Raw genomic sequence first — 22,673 nt, 5'->3', positions numbered from 1 at the left:
GAGATTCTGTCACACACTGAGGGTTTGAGAAGCACTGCTGTACCCTGGTATCTTTAGATGCCTACTGATTCCTGGGCCCCACCCAGACTTTGTTCTGTACTTGCTCTGGGATGCGTCCCGGGCAAAGGGTTCTTACAAGCTCCCCAAGTTATTTTAATGCACAGCCACGATAGAAGATCATTGTCCCCCAAATGGCAACCCTTTACGGTTAAGCTGTAACCTGAGTTAAATTGGCTTTTGTGGGCTTCCCAGGGACCTTAAGGACCGCTTAAAGGTGCTGTTTAAGGGACAATGGGCTCCAGGGACAAGTTCAACCACAGAGCTTTGGGTTCATAAAACCAGGGCAGGGAAGACTTCCCGCATCTTCCCGCGAGCAAGCCGGGCGCCGCGCCGGTCCTCACCCGCTTGCACCCCCAGCCCGGCCCCGCCCGGCTCGTCCGCTCACGCCCCGCGGCCCGCCCCTCCTCCCCCGTGACGTGCCGCAGCGGCCAGGATCATGCGCACTCGCGCCCCGCTCCCCGCGCGGCTGCTCCGCCTCGGCGCCTGTCATTCTCCGCGGCGCAGCGGCGAGTGCGGGCTGCGGTACCCTCCCGCTCGCTTGTCCGTCTGCGCGCCCGCTATGTGACCAGCCGACTGGGGGCAGGCTGGCGGCTCTGCCTGCGGCAGCGCATCGGTTTTTCCCCTGCAGGGTCTCTAATTGAGCCGTGATTCCCTCGGAGCCAGAGACACGACACCCCGCGCTCCGGGGCTGGAGGCAGCTGCAGCGCTGGGGTCCGTGTGGCCGGGTGCAGTAGCCTCAGTCCCCGCCGCCGCCTCGCTGAGTCGTGTGCCCTGGCGAATGCCCGGCGCCCGGCACAGCTGAGCCAAGGCGACTGGTGCAGAGCGGCGGCGCCTGGTCCTGCACTTGCCGCTGCTGCCGGGCTGTGCCGGGGCGGCGGCGCTGAGCGCCGGAGTTTGCAGAGGGGGCCTCCGAGCGCCGTCCGCCAGGAAGACTCCCTGCCTCCTGAGCCCCAGTAAGTTGACTGTAGTTTCTGAAGTTGGAGGGAGCCGTGGGAAGGAGAGGTGCGTTTTTATCTTCTTGTGGGAAGCCGAGGGTGGCACCTCTTGTTAGCGGAGTTCCAGCTCGAGGAGGGAGTGCGGGGTGCTAAGAAGGGGACAAGGCAGATGGAAGGTCTGGAGTCCAGGGCTGGCTGACCCCAGCATCTCACGAATGTGCCGGTTGGAAATATGCTGGGAGAGGACAGGTGCTCCTAGGGCATTTCGACTGCTGCGTGCTAATTATTCATTCCAAGCTCCTTGACTCTGTGTGTGCGTTGGAGTGAAGGGGCTGGGCAGGGTCTTGTCACCTCCATCCTAAGTCCTCTGGGGAGTGTGGCCAGCACTGCGATGGATCTTTGGGCGAGCCATTTCTTTCAGGCCTGCAGGCTTCCCGCGCATCCCGCTTTACTCTTCCCCTAGGCAGAAGTTGCCAACCTTTTCATAATTGGAGCCTAGTCCTTTAGGGAAAAAACAACTTATATGTCGACCCCGTGTTTTGTGCCCTAAGGCAAATAAAACGAGCTCTGGGCATGTGATTTCATACACTTTAAGAATGTAGGCAAGTCTCAAGAAATAGGATTCAGATAATGACACTTGGATTTCACCCTGATTGTCCTGCACCTCTTATGTAAGCCTCCCGGCTGGATAACTTTGTCTCTGCAGTGGCTGCAGCTGTGGCTCTCCATTCCATTTGTTTAAAGTCCAGCTTGAACAGTATTTAATGAAAATGCTGACATGATATAGCGGCCTGAAGTCTGAAACAGAGTACACTCTTCACATTGGAGTGTCTTCTCCTAATAGGGAGCATGGGAGGAACAACCCAGTATATTTTTCAAGGCAGCTCCAGGAATTAGACCCATAAATCATGTTTTAAAATAGCATGCATTGTGCAGAGAGCATGCAGAGGACCGCTTTTTGAACACATCCCCTTTGTTTTAGAAAAAGTGGAAATTGTTCATGCCAGACAATTGTTGAGTCTAAAAGTTAAGTGTATTGATGGGCCTAATTATCTTAATAAACAAAGAGCATGATTTATAGGTAGCTGCAGTGACCTACTTTGAAGAATAGAAATCTTTAACCTTTCTTTCTCAGCTGTCCCCAAGAGATTCCTTTTAAGCAGAGCTATGGATTGTCATCATTGATGTTTAATACCTGAGTTGATTAAACTTGTAAAAGGAATAGTACTTTGAAATACCATGCAGTGCTGCTGTGTGACTGTTACACAGCGAATATTATAAATAAGAGGAATATCTGGAGTATTGGGTATAGATGTCATTAGTTTAACAAAATAGGTCGTATCAAGACTTTCCTGCTAAATATATAACACATACATAAATGTTTAATTTGGACTTGAAATTACTGTTTAAACCAAAGCTCAGGGGTATGTTTTAGAGTAAGATTTATTTACATAATCTTTGAAGAGAGAAGTGCATTTATTTATGGTATTTCAACATGCAGAACAAGATGAACTAGTTATAGGCACCTTATTTAAAATGTAAAGGGGTTTTTTTTAGGAATACTAAGAAAATACACAAATGTTATTTCAGAAGTTGAAAAGTTAGTCACATCAACACATTGCGGTTTGTGAGAGCATCCAGTGCTTATCTCTAGAAGAGATTACATCCAAGCATGGAATCTCAAACAGATTGACCCAGTAAGCACTATTGTAGCCTGGTTAGGAGGACAGACTATGGAGCCAGGCTGCCAGCTCTGGTACCGTCTGTTTGAATCTAGGCAAGTTACCCAAAGTCTATGCCTCAGTGTCTTCATCTGTGCAATGGGGATGACAGTAGTAGTACCTACCCCACTGAACAGTAGTGAGGATTAAATGAGTTCATAGACCTACAGCTGTTGGGCCAGTATCTGGCATATTAAGCTTGTTCTGGGAAAAATTTTCATTGTTATGAAAGGAAATGCATCTTTGGACTCTATGGACATTGAATTGCTGCTGATGAATGTTAACAGAAGCAGTTCATGTGTATAATAGGAGAGAAGGTATAAACATTTGTTGTGCACTGTCTAGTGATACAGACATCAACTGCTATTTAACACTGTCTTGCTCAATTACCACCACAGTCCTTTGAGGTAAGTGACTTCATCTCTACTTTAGAGATGAGAAAATGTAAGCTCAGTGAGATCAAATAGTAGAAATTGGAGCTGGCATTTAACCCACGTCTGTCTGTGTTGAAACTGTGTTCTTTTTGACCCTGCTGCCTCAACTTGCAAATGAAGTAGATGCATTATTATCCTCAATGTATACATGAAGAAATCTAAGCTTAAGGATTAAAGTATGCCAAGTGCTTAACAGCACCCACAACAGAAATGATCATAATTATTGTTAAATAACTTGCCCATGCTTCCATACCTCCTAGTGTGTGGTAGAGGTGCCAGGTCTTTCAATTTGAAGTGGATTCTGTTGCTTTATTATTTTTCTATTCATGCATTCAGAGAGTCAAAAAAAAAAATTGGTGTGATGTTAGAGTTTACACTGGAGAGTGGTGTTCTTCGTTTGGTTTCCTGCCTGCACGTGTAGCTGCAGCAATTTACACAGTCAAGGAAAACACCACGGCACCGGTACACAAACAGCGTCATCCCTGGATATGTGTTCAGTCCCAGCCGGAGAACTCCCTTGGGCAGAGAGCGGCCTTGCACTTTGCCTCATATTAAACTGCATGTTCAGAAATAGAAATAATTTATACTTACCATTAAATAAGCATGCTTCTTTCAAGCCTTAGTACCCCATGTAATGGGAAGCAGATTCCGGGGTGCTGTGTCAGCAGTACTTCCTTTAAGGTATCCGTAGCTTGTTCGACTTCTCAGCTGGGTTCCAGAGGTGGGGAATGATTGAGAGGTCATGGTATTTTTGTGGCTGTGTTAGGTTATCACCCAAATACTAGATAGTGTTCTTGCCTTTTGTAAGTCTTGTTTCTAGAGATTAAAATCTAATTGCTATATAGGGCACATAGACCACAGACTGCTCACAGTCTGATTTAATTTAAATCACAGACATTTAATGTTTAATGAAACCTCTTAGCTAATATATGCTAACACTGAATGGTGCTTCAATACAAATGCTCAAAGTTGGCTTTAAAAAAAAAAAAATCAAAACTCTTCAAGAGTTCTACTCTTCCTGTAGGCTGCCTTCATGTGCCTGGGGACACAATACCATAGTTGCAAAGTGCCCAAAAGAGCCCCTGCCATCGACCGAGTCATCTCACATCTCCCTGAATTATCGTCTGTTTCAACTTAACCCTTCTTTTCAGAGAACAGATATTCCCTTTTGCTTACTTAATAGTTAATTTCAAGTGTTCCCCTGCTCTGGGTTATTCTATAGTAAAAGTCTCCCCTGATCACTTTTGTGACTTGAATGAGATTCGTGATTTATTATTAACTAACTCCTCAGAATATACATATAGTTGTTTCATTTCTCATCTGTGTTATCTGTTATCTATTTAGTGGCTTATCTGTGTCACTTTTAAATCTCTGAATAATTTTCTTCTGACATCCATCAGAAGATACATGTAAAAGAAATGCAAACTAATTTTAATATGGATATAAATGAATGAAGATCATTGACAGTCATATGTACTGTTGTGAATTTTCTTCACTTTGGGCTTGAGGAGTTGGGAGCTGATAGTTCCAGAGCTCCTGCCTCATGCATTGTGAGAGGCATGTTGGGAGGTTATACAAGTTATACACACAAGCAGTTCATATGCAGCCCCGCAGAGACAGCCCCTGAGGGCTCGCTCATTGCTGAGTTCAAGGGCAGGGGTAAGTATGAGGGGAAGACAGCTCTGTACATAATTTATATGACCACATTTCTAGTCCTTACTGGTTATCTTTCTGGATAAGAATTGGAATGAATAGCTTAAAGGGAGCACTTACTGTGCATTGGCTGCCATGTTAAGAACTTCCCTTCATCCTCACTATGACCTCGTGTGGTAGTACTTTATTATCCTCTTTTGCGGAAGTGACAACTGAGGCCTAGAAAAGTCAGGCACTTGTCGAAGGTCACACTAGTGAGCTTCAGAGTAAAGAGTGGAGCCCAGAACTGTGCAACGAGGCCCGTGATACTTATAGAACATTCTGCTGCCTCTGATTTTTGAGCCTTTGTGATAGCTAAACTCTATTGCATGGATTTATATATTACATAATATAGATGGACTATGTTATGCTTTTCAAAAGAATCCTATACTATCTTGCTTGGTCCCCAGGTGAAGGAATGGGGGGAAGACACATGCCTACCTTCTTAGCCACTGCCAGGAGCAGGAATTGACAGCACAGGAAATATCATCTCCATTATCTTTGTAGAAGAAGAGCTTAGGCTTAGTTTATGCAATGAGCTCAAAAAAGAAAACCACATGTCTGCTTTGTGAAATAGGAAGCGTAAAGCCTTCAGCTGGTAGTAGAGCACAGTGGGGAGGCATGTTAACTTTATCTGTGTTTAGTGTCACATACTTGCATCATTCTCATTAAAAAAAGGAGAAGTGTGGAGACCTGAGATTTTCTTGGGTGATTTTTTTTTAAATAAGTTTATTTAAATCTAAAAAAGTATCAGCAGTGAACTGTCATGGGAGAACCACATTGCTACAGCAGTGTCATCTGTCATCCCATGAGACTATGGTTTTCAAAGGAAATGAACGCTTATGTCTAACCAGTAAGGCTTTAAGTGTTACCTTATAGTAAGAACATTGCATCAAATCTTCCATGTCTGTATCATAGCCTTTCTAACTCCAGTCAAAATGGAGGGTAAAAGGACAATTTTAAAACCATCTTGTAATATTTTCAAAACCCTTCTCCTGAGCCCTGCTCCCTCTATTTTTTCTCGATTTCATACTGGCGCCAATATTTGTTCAATAAGTTAATTCATATCATCCCCTGGAGTTTGAATTATAAAGGAACTATTATGATTATAATATTTTGGCATATCCTGTTGTTCTCTCATTTGCCCCCATCCTTGACGTTATAGGACTGTATGATTTTTTTAACCTGAGAAGTGATTAAAAACGTTTTAAAAATTTAGTCTCCTAAATGTAGGCTGTTTATTGTAGAGGACAGGGAAATTGGCCTGACTGGGGGCATCTGCTAGAAATGCAGCGCTCCTGAAATCCTGTGAACCTTATGGAGTAAGCAAGTAAAAAAAAAAAATTACGGAAGAAGAAGTAGTTTTAAGATTGGTCACTAGGCCAGGCGCGGTGACTCATGCCTGTAATCTCAGCACTTTGGGAGGCTGAGGAGGGTGGATCACTTGAGGTCAGGAGTTTGAGACCAGCCTGGCCAACATGGTGAAATCCGGTCTCTACTAAAAATACAAAAATTAGCTGGGCATGGTGGTGTGCACCAGTAATCCAAGCCACTTGGAAGGGTGAGGCAGGAGAATCACCTGAACCCCGGAGGCAAAGGTTGAAGTGAGCCGAGAAGATCATACCGCTGCACTCCGGCCTGGGCAACAGAGTGAGACTTTGTCTCAGAATAAACAAATAAAAATAAAATTGGTCGCTAACAGCTTTGTACTTCCCTCTCCCATTTCACAGATGTCCAGCTGACCCAATCCCTAGGTACCGTATCATGTATTCATTTGCAAGTAATCAGGTTCTCTTGATTTTCTACAAGTACCAAAAGGTGTGACTAAATCAGCATTACTGTCATCTGCCATCTTTGTGTTGAGAGAGCCCCAGGGTTGCATATGTAAGCTTTTATGTGAATTTCTTCTCTGAGGAATGAAAGGTGATCAGATAAGTTCTCAGGCATCTCGTCTCACTGTATTCGTGACTCCATCATTACTATTAAAGTTGCTTCCCCCACGCCATCCTTTCGCCCCAAACCATACCCATTCCTTCATCATGCCCATTGTGGTGGAACATGATGAAACTTTTGGGAAACTTAAGTGTTGTGGGAGCTCATGTTCTAAGTCAAAGGAAAAAACACATAACACAATAATTTTTTTCTTTGTATTAAAAATAGCCAGTCCCTAATATAGCTATACACAAGAACACCACACCTTCTGCATTCAGCAGTTGGGAATTGCAACCAGAGTGGCCTTATTAATTTTTTCCTGGCACCTTCTAAGGAGGGCTGTGAGCCTCTAATTCACGTGTAATCAATCACTAGCAGCTTGTCTGTGTTTTCAGTCAATTTTAGTGACTGAAGGGTCACTAAATATCACAAGGGTGGTATTTATTCATTTATACATTCACCAGATATATATTAATATGATACCAGGCACGTTGTTAGATGATAAGACCTCAAATACCAGAAAATCCCTCTCTCTGCCCTCAAGAATCTCAGATTCATGAGGGAAGGAGACACTGAGCAGCAGTTGGAACCAGTGCTTAAAGGATGCTGGGCTCTGTCAGGGGTGCCTGACTCCAAGGGGATAACTTTTCCTAACGCAGCTGGGCTTGATCGAGTCTGGAAGAGCCAGTAGGAGGGTACCAGGAGGCTGAGGGTGGGAGTGGGCAGGGAGAAATTATTCTGAGAGAGGGAACAGGGAATATGGTGAAACAAAGGTACCAGAGAGGCGGGTTGTGGAACAGCTGGTCATTCCATGTGGCTGGTGCGCATTGAGGATGGGGAATGAGACTGGAGATGGAGAGCAGAGGCTGGAGTCACTTTTGGAGAGTCTTGTGGGCCATATTTAGTTTTGTAGATGAATTTAAGTACTTTTTTAGAATGATCACTCTGGGTGTATTACACAGAATGGATGGGGTAAGGGACAGACAAGGTAAGCTTGCAAAAAAAGCTTTTGAATACTGGTGTGGATTTAAGGTCTAAACTCCCACTGATAAGCGTGAGGACATTAAGGGGAGAAGCAAGGAGAGGATGGTGAATTTAAGGATGACTCCCAGGTGTCTGGCTTGGGTAATTGAATCGACAAGGCTGCCATTGGAGATGCTAATGAATACAGAGGATGGAGCAGTTTGCAGGAGAAGATGACAGGTTGTGGATTTATGCACCGTGAGGCACCAGAGGGACATTCGGGACCTGAGATGCAATTGGCAGTTGTACAGCCTGTGGTTCTGGAGTTCAAAACGGAGGCTGAACTGGAAATGCAGGTTTGCAAGTCTTCCGTGTATTTGAAATTGTTGTCGAGGTTGTGATCTGCCTGTGAGAATGTGTGGACTGAAAAAAAAAAAAAAAAAAAAAAAAAAAAGATGAAGGCCAAGGTGGCTGTCAGAAGAAAAAGAGATGGCATAGTAAGATTAAGCGAGAGAAGTTTTTGACAAGTGCTTGGACACAAAGTGGCAGAAGCCAGAGGCAAAGCAGAATGAGGTGCTTGATTGAATGCGAACCGAGTGACAAAAGAAATGAAATTGAAATAAAAAGAGAGCAAAGGGACAGGTCTGACTGTTAACTTGCTTCCATCTACACAGATAATGGTGGCTTTTTCTCCTAGAGTTTCCAGTTCTGGTCAACAAATATTAAGACCTACCATGTGGAAGGTGGGTGGGAAAGGGGATGGGGGGAAGAAATAAAATAACAAAGCGTGAATTTTGATCTCAAGAAGTGTATGGAATTTTCATTTCTTATTTTTTTCTGGATCTCAAGAAGCTTATAGAATTATGATTTCTTATTTTTCTTTTCCATTTGTTTTTCTCCTTCGTTGACAGCAGGACACAGGCTTCTTGGGAGAATGGAAAGAATGAAAGAATCACTTTGTTGGTGCATGAAGTGCCTCAGTTCCCCATAGCGGGCATATCTCATTTTATCCACAAAATAAACACACTGGAAGAGAAGGTGATAAATGACCCATTATTTGACAGATTATAAAAACAAAGCTTTTATCATGGCCATAATGTTATAACCTTTGAGCCAATGCTTATATAATTATTAACGAGACTTTCGGCTCACTGGATTATTTGATGTATGCTGAGTGAAATATCCTGTAATTTTCACTTGTCTTATAGAAACAGGACACATTATATTATAGACTAACTGGAGTATTTGGAGATGATGGAAATAATTACCATATGTTTTAGTTAAATATTATGCCTTTCAGTCCTCAAACGTTTGTCCTTTAATTTTGACCTAAAGGTAGAATCACTCCCGTTATACAGATGAGGAAACTGAGATACAGGGTTCAGATGGGTGGGTGGAGATAACACAGCTAGTAAGTGGTAGAGCTTCTAGGATCCAAAATGAGGTGTCCTGGGTTCATACCGCTCCATCATGTTGCTGTATCTTTGTGAATAGCTACTAAAGAAGAATTAGGGGGTGTTATGTTTAAGAGATTTTCTTTATTAGTCTGCTCAAAGCACCAATAGTAGAAACTGTATCAGCTACAATTTCTATATTTGATGGGCCACAGGTTATTTATGCAAATATGTGATTAAGTTAGATTGGGGAAAAAATCTGGTTTTTTTGTTTGTTTTTTTTTTCACAAAATGAACATGTTTTGCATTTATTATCTCAAGAGCACTAAAAAAGAATCTGAGTATAAATATAAGGATTCAATATTTTAACTTATAAAATTATTGTAGTTAAACTTATTTGTGATACAATGGGAATCTATTTTTCAGCAATTGCAATGGCTGTTGTCTGTAAGAGGCGTTCTGTGTGTAGACGTACCTGTGTGTGCATGTATAAAAACTAAAATGTAGCCTAATTAATTTTAAAACTATTGGTTTTCCTTTTGTAATATTTTTGAATTCTCCAGATACATTAAATGATATTGCTTGCTTTGTCTTGCCAAAGCAGCTATTATGTTACTCATTTAATGCCAAAGTGTTAAAGCATTTGTCTTCTGCAAGCAATGTAAAATGATGTAGGATGAATCTAAGGGATTTAGTTTAATGTTACAACTTGTATTTTGCCTCCTGATAGTCTAAATTTTTTATTTACCTAATTTTGCTACTATTGAAGCAGATATTAGCTATTAATACACAGTAATATTAGAATCATGAAAAGTACATAGAATGTTATGGCTGTTGGAAAAACTTTATGATACTGCATTTTTTTCTTTCACAAAAAATATCTAGGAGGCTTACTAAATTGCAATTTCCAGATAAAAGCAATTTCTAGCAAGTAGCAAAATGCTGGTGCTAATGCTTATCCCTAAATCTCAATTTCAAGCTTCATGGTGACTATTTTACATTTTAGCTTCGGTAGGAAAAGTTGAATCCAAAGGGGTTTAAGCCTTTGTGACATTTGGTGGATTGCTCTTTTGTTATTGGTGCTGATTTTTTAAACTAACAATACATTTATAAATTTTAAAAAGTTTTAAAAAACGTTAGGCAGCTATCTTAGTTCTGAATTATCCCTACACATGGTGCAGTAGTAGCCTTAGTCCAATGTAGTTGAAAAATTACAATATAGGCATATGAAAATTTAAATAATAATACAAAGTAATATGGTATTTTATATTTGATTTTTATTGCACTTTATAATAATATGTGAGGAAACTCAAATGAGGTAAAATGAAGATTAATTTGGTCATTTCATGCCTCATGTGTCCCAATTTCATCCAAATGCAAATATGATAATCCAGGGCCTAGAGTTAGTGTTCTGTTCAGGTGATTTGACACTACTGTATTTATTATTCACTACCAAGATGAACAATTAAACTGCATTTCCTACTCATCTTTCTATATGTATATATTTTAATGTTATGTACTAGGAGTTTTCATTTTCTAAAAAGAGTAATTTTTCTTTACCTCATTTTTCTTATTCTTATTGAATTTTATTCAGACATTTTTATGTTAGTGTATACTTGACATGATAGAACATGTCTAAATTAGTAATCTAATTTGAATACCATAATTATGTGTACAGTTAGAGCTTGATTGAATGGAGTGCTTTCGCACATCGTGTATGTTCTTTCTCTTAGTGGATTTAGGAATTACATGCTTAATACTAAAGAGTCCAAAACCTGTTTATGTTTACCAGTAGTCGCACAGAGCAAAATATAAATATTTTTACCAATAGAATTGGAAAAGATATGCTTCCTTTTTAAGTGTTAGGAATTAACACGTAACTGTCTGTGGTAGTTTTCTCTTATATGAACAGATTGATCAGAAATATAGACATGGCTGAAAACTAGAATGGTGTCATTGTATTACCTAAATTGTTGGTGTTGAGGTTAGAAGTCCACTCCTTTGTTTTGCTAAATAAGAAATAAAGATGCTTTAAAATATTGATCATAAATCCTGATAAATATTTGTACATATTTAGTGTTAGGAATATTTTTCTTTTGCTTTATTATGTAGTGGTCACTTTGCCCAAAATGTACATCTTGAACTTTAGTATGAAATGCTCAGTATGTCCAAGGTAGAATTGAAACCAAAACATTTGGAGTCTTATTAAAAGGATACAATATGGATAACAGCATTTTAGTCTTTGGGCTGAGATATTTGGAAGAGGATTGCTAAATACTGTGGTCATTGAGAAAAATAAAATAACACTGATGTACTAAACTTACACTTAATTTAATGGCTTCGCTACCACCATTCTTAACCTTTCCGACTGGCTGAGTTATTTGCTAATAGTGGCATGTCACAACCTGAATTATAGATCTTTCCTTTTAATAAATATTCAATAGCATTTTCAAAATTGTTCTCCTAGATACAATTCGTAATAAACAGCACAGCGCTGGCAACAAGCATGCTTCTTTCAGACTGTTTTATAGCCACAGGCTATTTGGCATTTGGACACTTCTCTTATGTATTTCCACAGCTCCACATTTCCTAAAAACTGTCAGCCTTATATTAAAATTAGCCTTTTGCATCTCCACAGTTACATGGAGAATGAAAAGAATTTCTCTCCTTTTCTCTCCCTGTAATATGCTAAGGCCTGTGGTCAGAGAATCATCATTTGCTAGTCATATGCTTTTTCTTTCTTGATGTTCTCGTTAGCTTCAGAAGCCATAGCATGAAAGGCATTGTTGAAATGCATCTGCCATCGGTTTGGTTTGATCCATCTTAAACTTTTTCTGTCTAGAACTGTGGTTCTTAACCACGCCCCCCCACCCCGAGGACATTTGGCAATGTCTGAAGACATTTTTGGTTGGCACAGCTGGGGACGGGGATGCTACTGGCAATTGGTGGGTAGAGGCCAGGGATGCTGCTATACATTCCACAATGCACAAAATAGCCCTCCCCAGGGAAGAATTTTCTACCCCAAAATGTCTAGAGTGCTAAGCTTGAGAAACCCTGATTTAGAAGGTAGGGGATGTCTGTTCAATTTGTATTATATTTTTTACGCAAATGAAAAGTGATAGATAGTTCTGGTGAAGAAATCATTGCATTTAATGTAATCATTTATTGAACACCTACTAGGCTCTGAGAATACAATAAAGACTATGACATGGTTCTTGCCTCAGGGGTATACCCTCTCTTTGCCAAAATGATTAGTAAATAAAATCAAACTGGTTGATGTGATGTATGCTGTGATTAGAGGTATGCATGGCATGTTAAGATAAAAATACTTTAGATTTCATTTGCTAAATATAAGAGAATATCTGGAAGGGATTGTTCTCTGACTAAATGTAGTATCAGTCATTTATGGATAAAGAATTTCTAATTTTTCCTTGATAATTAGGAGTAAGTTTCATTTATTGTCTTTTTAAATTTCAACTGGCATTACTGTGAAATGTCAGGAAAGAAGGGAAGGTGTTGACATAAAAAGTGTTACTTCAGGAATTTAGGAAATTAGTTTTTCATCCTCTTCATCGAGTTCTAGTTTACATGCCATAAAAGTCACCAATTTCAACTGAACAATTCACTGATTTTTAGTAAATGTACAGAGCTAGGGAACTGTCACCACAATTCAGCTTTAGGACTTTTCTATCACCCCAAAGAGCTCCCTTGTGCCTGTGTGCAGTTAATTCTCATTCCCGCTGCCAGCCCCAGGAAGCCACCAATCTTTCTATCACTTTCTTTTCTGTCTCACTTTCTGCCTTTATATATTTGCCTTTTAGCAAATCTCTGGACATTTCATTTGAGATATTAATATTTACCAATAAAAATGTAGTTTCTATCTTCTTTTTCAAGATCAGCATCACCTTGTATTTTTTTATATTGCCTGTACCATACACATGCTACAGTGCAGGTTCAGGGACTCTTGGTTATCAGAACTCTCAGACTAATAAAGTGAAACATGCAGCAAAGAAGAAAAGCACGTGTGTAAGAGTGGAATGTGTGCCTGTTTTTCAGCTTTGTCCCTGTTTCAATGGTGGTCACCCCCTCTACTACTTTTGTAACTCTATCTACAAAAATAATGTTATCGAAATCATTGAAAAGCTGAAGTCAGTTAAATACCCGCAAGATGTGGGGAAACTACAAAAGGATTAAATCTGGAGAACATGCCTGTTTGGGAGCTGTATTCTGGTCAGCCATTTCTTAGCCAAACCCTTTGGGGCCAAATGTCTTTCAGAATTCAGCTTTTAGAAAGGTAATACAGTGCATACCTTATATATTAATGTAATACCCCCATGGGATCCAGGCAACACACAGTAATTTTTGTAGCAAAGTAGATGAATATTCACATTTAGTTAGAGAAAAACTAACCACATGTCAGTTCAGGTCAGTTTGGGGAGCAAATTCATTTCGTAGCAAAACAACAAAGAAACTCTTTTCAGAAATGTTTGCATTTCAAAATTGTGGGTAAAGGTTTGTGAGACTGCCTCAGTGTATCCCAGGATATTGCATTTCAAACTATTGCATTTCATCTTCTTTCTAGCTCCCCACCCTCCAGTCCTCTCTGCCATATACACACTTCATTTAACTTAGCCATGGATGTATTTGTCTTTTTTTTTCACATTAACTTCCCATCAGACTTGACAAAATGCCAAATTAGCTGTTCCCTTTTGGTGGATGAAGGCCAGGTACAGATGTGTTATGGCCAGCTAGGTCTGTGGTTTGTGGTTCACCTCTCTGCTGAAGGCCTGGATTGTAGCCATGTTCATCTGCACCAGCCCCGGGGCCCAAGAAGAATAACATGGTTTTCTTGGGTCAAAAAGATACCATGGAGAAAAATCCAAAGGTAGCAATGGCAGCTGCCATCCCAGGTAGCCCCAGACTCATGCTCGGTAGCCCTCACACCCATCATGAAATCCTGGGCAGTGAGACTAGACTGCTATAGAAAGAGAGTCAAACCAGGGAGGAGAATCCACTAGAGTAAATGTTCTTGAAGGAAAGATATTTAGAGTTCAAGAAAGATAAACACATGAAGAAAACTATGCGGGGTTCTGTAGTGGACCCACAGCTCAGAAGTAGGACGCCGGTCCAAACCAAGACATTAAAGACTTGTTGCAAATTATTGAATTTTGCATAATCATCTTATGTAATTTGCCTAATGGTCCTTAGCAAGCCCATTAGTCTTTTAACTATAAATTTCACATCTGTGTTAATTTCCAGATTTCCAGTGGTGGTACTTAGAAAACTATAACTGCAGGCCAGTGGGTCTTAACTGGTTTCCTGTGGCACTCTTGAGTTGCTATAGACCCATCGTGAATGTAAATGAATATTTTGATGGGTGTGTACAGTTTGCTTTCTTACAAATAAAATGCATACTCATAGCAATATTACTTAAGCAGAATATACTATAGATTATGGGACCCATTTACAAGCAAGGCGATCCAATTTCTGCAAATTATAGGAAAGAGCGGAGTGTAGTGTTGCACCAGCATCAGATAAAACATTTATAGGAACATTCAAGAATGTTGTCTTCTAAGGACTCAAGAGCATCATCAAGGCAGTACTAAGTTTTCAAAGAGCAATGTAATGCTTAGGCCTACCCATGGGAGTGAGGTGGTAATTCTGGATGCTTTTGTAGACACTCAGAAGCATGTACCAGGGACTACATTACTACTGTTTATTACCTCTTTTTTTTAAGAAAAAGTTCTTAATTGATTCAACTGTGCCACCAAAATCTCTGTCTGAAGGTGAACCATCAGTATGAAATTGAATCATTGCCGTTTGGTTGTGAAATTACGAACCTCGCCTTTCCTACCCACGGACTTCTTTCATAGGTGTCTTGGTGTACCCCCACCTCCTCCTCCAGCCTCTGCCAATAACTTTCTCACAAGTCTTACAGCCTCTTTGCAGATGTCATTTTCTCTTTTACCTCCCAGCTTTCAAGAGCTAAACTTGCCCTGCCTTGGTACCGCACCTGCCTCCTCTTACCAAGTGTCTTCCTGAGTTTGCACACATTCCTTCTTGTTACTACATTTCCTGTTGTTAAGAAGCTGACAACCTCACCTTATTGCTGCTGCACCCCCTTCCACATTTAACGACATCCTCCACCCCTACCCCTCCCCAGCTCTGGTGATGGTTTTTAGAGGGTGGTTCTCCATGTTGGCTGTGATTAACATCACCTGGGGAAGTTTCACATTTACTATAACTGATTTCCAGGGCCCGCCCCCAGTAATTCTGGTTAAAGTGCCCTGGGGGTGGGGCCCCAAACTTGGTAGTTCTTAAATGCTTTCCCTGGGGATGCAGCCAGCACTGAGAACCACTGGTGCATAGGGTGTAATACCTGTCCGTTGTAGGTAATGAGAGCAATTGTGGAAGGGGTAGCAAGGATTTTTGAAAAAGGATGAAAGGAGACTAAAAAACAAACAACTCTTCCTCATCCCTCTGTTTGCTTTCAGCTTCAGCTCAAGGGAATGAGTTCTGCTAAGTGGCACCTATGCCCACCTGGCTGGTGTGACTTCTTCCCCGTAGGCCTGTGTTCTCATCAGTAAATTCTTGACAGCCATGTGCCCCCAGCAGGCCAGAAACCATTCCAGGCAAGGCCTGTACTTATCTCATCATGAGGCAGCCTACCAGGGGCCTGATTTTCCTTTCTTAACTGGGCATCCTACTTTGCAACCTCGTATTTCCATTTTTCCTTTTTTGTAAGGCTCTGTAAACCAAAGCCATGCGCCCTCCCCGCTCATCTGCTGTCAGTTCATTTGAAACTCACTAGTCCAAAGGACACACACAGCAGAACCAATTAAAGTTCTCAAGTAGAGATTGTTCACTTCACTTTTCACTGGCAACAAAGATAGATGGCAGAGTCTTTGCTGGAACACTATTGTGTAGAGCATAATTTTGCTGAATTAGAGAGAGGAGGCCACTACCAAAATTGAGCTGTCATCTTTTCGTAGTTTTCTTTTATTCTTAATACATCTATGGGCCTCTAAAATCCCTTTTTATATATTATCAACTCCAGGAGTTGGGCAGAGATTCATTTGGGTAGCCTTTTTTATAAAGTGATCTTTGTGAAGTCTCTTCTCTAGACTTTCTGGGGTCAGAATGCATGTTCGTTTTCCAGAGGGCCATATGCAAGGACCATTGGCTGTGCCCCACGGCTCTACAGTTTCTAAAGGAGCTGAGAACACTTACAACATGAGTGCCTTACAATATTCTCTGGACCTCATTGCTTTATTATTAAGGAATTATTTCTTCCAAATATAGTAGTTTTATTTTTATTAGTAAGTAGGAAAATTTAAGTGAGGTGATTTTGGTGTTAATAACAAGGATGCAGAGCTGTTTTAAGGAAATCCAATGTGAAATTTACGTGAATATCCAGTTGTACAAAAAAATTAAGACAAAACGCTTCACTTAACAAACTTCTTCATCAGAATTATTTAAATGCCAGCCTTCTTTAATGAAGTCCGTTTACAGAAATTCCGTTTATTCATTCATTTTCCCTGAGCACAGATGTTGCACAAAGCAAATACCACCCTGCTGTTGTCCTGTTGCATGATAAGAAATGCAGCTTTTGTATTTATCAGCTTTACACATATAGTGTGAGAACCTTGCCAAGGCTGGTGGTGGTGCAGGCCAATAATTAATTAAGGGGGCATGCAGCATACATTTATTGAGTACCTAGTATGTAGCAGGCACAGGGATAGGTAGTACATATAGAAGCAAACAGGCTATCTGCCCTTACTTCCTAGTGGAAAGAGACAATCACATAACCAAGGGATTATCAGTAGTAGACGTTTGGTTTTAGCAGAGAGTAAAATATATATACATCGTTAGGAGTGACTGGGAGGCTAGGGAGGGTCCCCCTGAGGAAGAGACATTTAAGCTGAAATGTGACCAAAACAACCAGGGTTTGCATGAATTGAGACCATGCTGGACAGAGTATATGCAGGCAGTTGAAGGAGGCCAGAAGGGCAGAGAGTTGAGGTTGGGTGCCTGTACTCAGGATCGGGAAGCAGCATGGCCAGGTTTATATTCAGGAAGATAACTCTGGTAGCAGCACAAAGGGTGAATTGGAATCCAAGACAGTGATGCTGGGAACTCAAAACGAGGATACTTGGTGAGAATAGAATAGGCAGCATGCTGACTTGATGCTGAAATGCTGGGCTCCTCTTTTGTCCTCTGTCCTCTGTCCAAACCCAGATTGGACCTCACAGCCCCGTGAGTACACTAGACCTAATGAACTTGTTAAAATGCTTTTTTAAAATGCCAATTTGTGGACCTGGTCCTCTTCTAATGACGTGGACTGGCATTGAAGACTTCGTTAAACCTTCAAATGATCTGATGCAGGGAGTTCATGGACCAATTTTTGAGAAATATTGTGTCTAAAGACTGTACTTTTACTTTAATATTCCATTTAATTCTCAAAACAACCCTCTAAGAAAAGCGTATTTTTCCTAGCTTCCAGATTAAGAAACATGCTCAGTGTGATTAAGCATCTGGCTCAAGGTCACACAGCTGGTGCATGTTATGGCTGGCAAAGCAATCTGCTTCTTTTCGTAGAGAGTCCTGCCTGTGTGAAAATGGTAAGAATAGCCCTGCAAAATTCAGAACACCTTTGAGGGTTGTTTCGTGAGTGAACGTGGTCCATCTCTCAGATACAGGACTCAATATATCCCATCTTGGGATAGAACCAGAGTGTTCATTTTTGCTAGCTTTTCTCTTTTCTGAAGAAGTTTAATTTTTTTTTCCCTCAAAGCTAGAATTTTAAGTTCTAGAGGAAAATATATATATATTGTAAAGGAGAACTTGGATCTTAATATTGGTGTTTCTGGGTCTCTTTTTCGCATAAAAGAAGTTGAGAGGATTAAGGGGTAGCATATTTTTATCACCCATAGACCTAGAAACCCAACCATTAGGCCTCACAGAAAATTGTCATGCTTTCAGTTGCCATGAATCATTTATTTCTTAAGTGGCTCTTGAACCAAGAGTTGCAAAAATGATGTTGAAGAGGTGGAGGAGGGTTGCTGAGTGAAAAGCACACTGATAATTAGAAATCTTGTTTAAAAGCTGGCTTGAAAACACATTTGCTTCAATAAATTACCTGCCTGCCCCCATCTGAATGTGTGAGGAAGGTTCTAGCTTAATTTGCTCATGTGGATAAGGTATTGAACATATTTATCTGAAAGACTTAATTTCATAATAAGTTTAGCCTGGCCTGACTTTTAGGACGACGTCCCTCCTGGGGTATAGGTAGAGAGGAAGAAGATGAAAAACAAAAAAAGACAAGAAAACCTTTTTCTATGGTGACCCCCTGCTCCACCACACGCTCTCAGCTGGGGAGAACCGCAGTGAGCCCTACCGCAACATCCTCTAGAATGTCAGCCCCCACCCCACAGCAGACTGCAGGGTGTGAACTGCCTGTCTCTGGCATGAATCCAGTTTGAATGAGATGCCAGGAAGTGATGGAGGGGCTGTACCTCCCCCTGAAGCCTGGCCATTATGTCCTGCAGAATTGGCCAGGGTGAGGCAGGCCGTTTTGTTTACAGACCACACCATGATTGTCACAGTGTAGATTGCTGCTTTGATTATTTCGGAACGTTGGATGAACACTCCTTCCTGAGGTTATTTTCATCAGCAGCGATCAAATTCAGTTGCTACTGCATGTGGCTGATCGTCCAGAGAGGGTGATTTCTTGTGCACAGTTTTCCCTAGGGGGATATTGTGCTGCTTGGTCTTGGTGGTCAGTCTCACATCATTTATGGTGTAAGGTGGGCTCAGGGCCACGTCTAGGGGTATGGCATACAAGACATGATCATGTTGTAAAAGCCACATGTCTCCCCCCTTGTCTGTGCCTGCATTTGTGTCTAAGTGAAAGAGGAACCTCAGAGACAATCTTGAAAGGAAGACAGTTAACTGCAATTTTAAGAATGATGGATTTGCATGGGGGAGAGACTTTAGCTTTGTGATCAAATACGAAAGCATTTATGTGTTGATTACATAGATTGTTCATAAAGTCTGGAAACATCTATGTTCTAGAACATATTATGTGAAGTAAAATGAACATACCATTAATTATACATGGGTCTTCATTGGTTTCTAGACTTTCGGACCACCCTCAGACTTTTTAAAATTAGTCATGTTAGATTATCTCCCCAATTCTAGCTGCATCCTGGATTCATGGCTCACCCACTGAAGGTAGATGCCTTACCTGGGGCAGATTCAGGTAAGGCATACAGTCAGTTCTGTTCTCTGTGCAGCTGACTGTGATGGTGCCAAGAAGGCTGTATGCTGTCAGCATACCATTTTCTCTGTTTTGTTGTTGTTGTTTTTAGTATATGTCTTCACTTATTAAACATTTATTAAGGAACAAGTATTTTTTAAGCACAGTAATATGTATCATACATTAAGGCCTCACAATTTCTACTTTGTAGGAAAGAAAATCTAGTTGAAGTGGTGGTGTGACTTGCCTATATCATGCAGCTAAGAAGGTTTTCAGTTGAGATTTAAAGAGAGATCTGATACAAGGCGTGTTTTGTGCTTTCTCTGTCAATTCTCATATAATTTCTCCTGTTAAAGCTCACTACCACAAGAAATCGGCATTAGTTTTGAGATCAGTTAGGGATTAAGAGTGATTTATTAAATGAGATCCATGTCCTTATGACGTAGTTAAAGTGGTATATACCATGAACTTGAGAAACAGTTTTCATTATTTTTTCTATATGAGGTGGAGAAAAGCATACTGCTCAATGAAGAACTTAATTTTAAAAGTTGTAATGCTGTTTTATTTGTTGAATCAGTTCCATGACGAGGGATACAATTTTGGATCAAGCTAATATTGCTGAATCTGTAGAGGCACATCAATATTTGATGGTTAGTTGACATTTAGAAACCCCTTCATTCTGACATGTAAAGATTCTATGGATTTGTCATATTTAACAGAGATCAAATTATATTCACAATAAATGTATTTCTTCACTGCCTCATTATAGGAAATGATATTGTCATTTTAATATTCACAAATGGATTTTATTTTTTGAGACAGAGTCTTGCTTTGTCACCTGCACTGGACTGCCGTGGAGTGAACACAGCTCACTGCAGCCTTGACCTCCCACGCTCAAGCAATCCTCCTGCCTCAGTCCCTCAAGTAGCCTGGAACTATAGGTGCACACCACCATGCCCAGCTAATTTTTCTTTTTTTTTTCTTTTTTTTTTTTTTTTTTTTTTGCAGAGATGAGGTTTTGCCATGTTGCTCAGGCTGGTCTTGAACTCCTGAGATCAAACCATCCACATTCCTTAGCCTCCCAAAGTGTTGGGGTTACAGGTGTGAGCCATTGCACCCAGCCTGGATTTACTTTTATTCAGACAGATGCCTAAACTAATATTATCCAAGTTTTGCGTGTTGGGTAAGAGTGTTTTTGAGACAAGGTCTTGCTGTGTTGCTGAGGCTGGAGTGCAGTGATGCAGTCATAGCTTACTACAGGGTTGAACTCCTAGGCTCAAGCAATTCTCCTGCCTCACCCTTCCAAAAGATTTTAGGTGTGAGCCGCTGCACCTGGACAGGGTGTTGTTTTTTTTTTTTTTTTTTCCTTCCTCTTTCTTCATCTTGTGACTTAGGATGCATTTTTTAAATCCCATTGATAAAACTGGTCCTTGACTGCTTGTTGAAGCTTTCAGGGACTTTAGCATTTACCAAGTCCTACTGTGAATTGTTTATTTATATATGTATATAATCATGTACCACATACCAACATTTTTGTCAGTGATGGATCACATATAAAACAGTGGTCCCATAAGATTATAAAATCATATTGTTACTGTATCTTTTCTATGTTGTGGTATAATGGCCTTACAGTATTCAGTACAGTAACATGCTGTACAGGTTTGTAGCCTAGGAGCAACAGGCTACCCCATATAGCCTAGGAATGTAGTACACTATACCATCTAGGTTTGTGTAAGTACATTGTATGATGTTCGCATGATGAAATTGCCCAATGATGCATTTCTCAGGATGTATCCCCGTCATTAAGTGAAACATGATTCTCTACTAGATCATAGGAGAAAAGAATTATGTTTAGTGCGTCTTTTGGAGAATCCCTTAGGTGCCTGATACAAAATGAATTTTTGCTATATGATACTCTAATTCGGCATATGCAAATAACCAGCTTGTCAGTGTGCCCCAATATGCTTCCCTCTTCCACATCTTACATCTTCCTGTAGTCTTTGCCTTACTGTCTCCTATTCAATAGATGAGGCAAATAAAACAGGAAATCACTCTTGATGCCTCTTCATCCTTCAAGGTCTGTATGCTCTGTCTATTAAATATTGAATCTGCTTTTGATTTCAAGTCCTTTGGCCATTCTCTTAGTTTCGACCCTTATCATCTGGATGACGTATGTTCCTGTATTAGCTAGTCTCCATTCTGCCAGACTTGGCTAGGACTATATTATCAATATTTTCCACCCTCCTGCCAGGAAGAATTTTCTAACATGCCAGTCTGCTCAGGTCATTCTTTAAAATCCTTCATTGATTTTTCTGAACATTGTCTCCAGGTAAGAGATCTAACTCCTTAACGTGGCATACAGAGTCTTTAGCGATCAGACCCCTGGTGGTCAGTCAGCCGCATTTCTTGCATTCTGCTGTGTGATCTGTGTTCTAGTTACATAACTCAGAGTTCCTCACGTGTGGCCCGAGGCTTTCATAAACCACTCCCTAGAGTTTGTCAGCTGACTTCCCTCTTCAGGTGTCCTGTTCTCTGAGAAGCTGATCCTGATTGGCCAACCACCTCAACCTAATCTGGTTTCAGTGTCCCTCATTTGCATTCCCATATGCTCTATTACATCTCTTTCAAAATGCCTTTCACATTCTGCTGTAATTGCTGGTTAGTGGTCTCTCTTTCTCCCACTGGACTATGAGCTTCTTGAAGGCAGACGTCACATCTTAATATTTATTTCCTCAGTGTCTAGCATTGGATCTAGTCTGTAGGAGCCAATCACTTATTTGTGGTGTTGGGCAAGTTACATATCCTATCTTTTTAATTGTCCTTATCTAAATAACAGAATGTCTCATAGGGTTTTGTGAGAAATATTAGAGCTAATATATAGAAAGCATGAGAACAGAGTCTGGCACAGAATAAGAGCTCTATATATGTGTTCCTGTTTTATAGTCCACCCCAGGGACATAGAATACTCACTGAATATTTGTAGAATGCTATCGATTGATAAAGCCAAGAGGGAGTTCCACAAATTACCTGGGAGAGAGTGTAGAAAAATTGTGGGACATGTCATGGTTGTATTCCTGTACACCAGGAAAATTAGGTAATTGTTTGAGATTGTTTTAATTATATAAAAATACCATTTACATTAGCAACAGAAACTACTCATGGCCCTTTGTGAAGAGAATTATAGAACTATTGAAATGCATAAAAGAGCTAAGAGTAAGTGGAAAGATATATGCAGAGTTTGTGGATTGAGAGACTCAATATAGGATCATCTTTGATTTTTTAAA

The 22,673-nt window shown here is 40.7% G+C and overlaps 1 protein-coding gene across 3 annotated transcripts in view; it reads left to right on the top strand.

The window, feature by feature from the left end:
- The first annotated feature begins 941 nt into the window (after positions 1 to 941).
- The window catches only part of PAG1 (phosphoprotein membrane anchor with glycosphingolipid microdomains 1), a 136,221-nt gene continuing 114,489 nt past the window's right edge, over positions 942 to 22,673 (top strand). Inside the window, exon 1 of one of the 3 annotated variants that reach the window (XM_058444620.1) lies at positions 942 to 1,062. The gene's annotated coding sequence lies outside the window, so the exon portion shown is untranslated. Of the gene's footprint in view, positions 1,063 to 2,501; positions 3,124 to 22,673 lie in introns of those variants that run through there. The other 2 variants (XM_032759914.2, XM_058444621.1) reach the window with 2 other exon arrangements.

The sequence above is a fragment of the Hylobates moloch genome, unplaced genomic scaffold (genome assembly GCF_009828535.3).
Source record: "Hylobates moloch isolate HMO894 unplaced genomic scaffold, HMol_V3 SCAFFOLD_9, whole genome shotgun sequence".
Classification (NCBI taxonomy): Eukaryota; Metazoa; Chordata; class Mammalia; order Primates; family Hylobatidae; genus Hylobates; species Hylobates moloch.
Note: the sequence above shows the minus strand (reverse complement) of the source record. Positions and strands in the feature narration are given on the sequence as shown.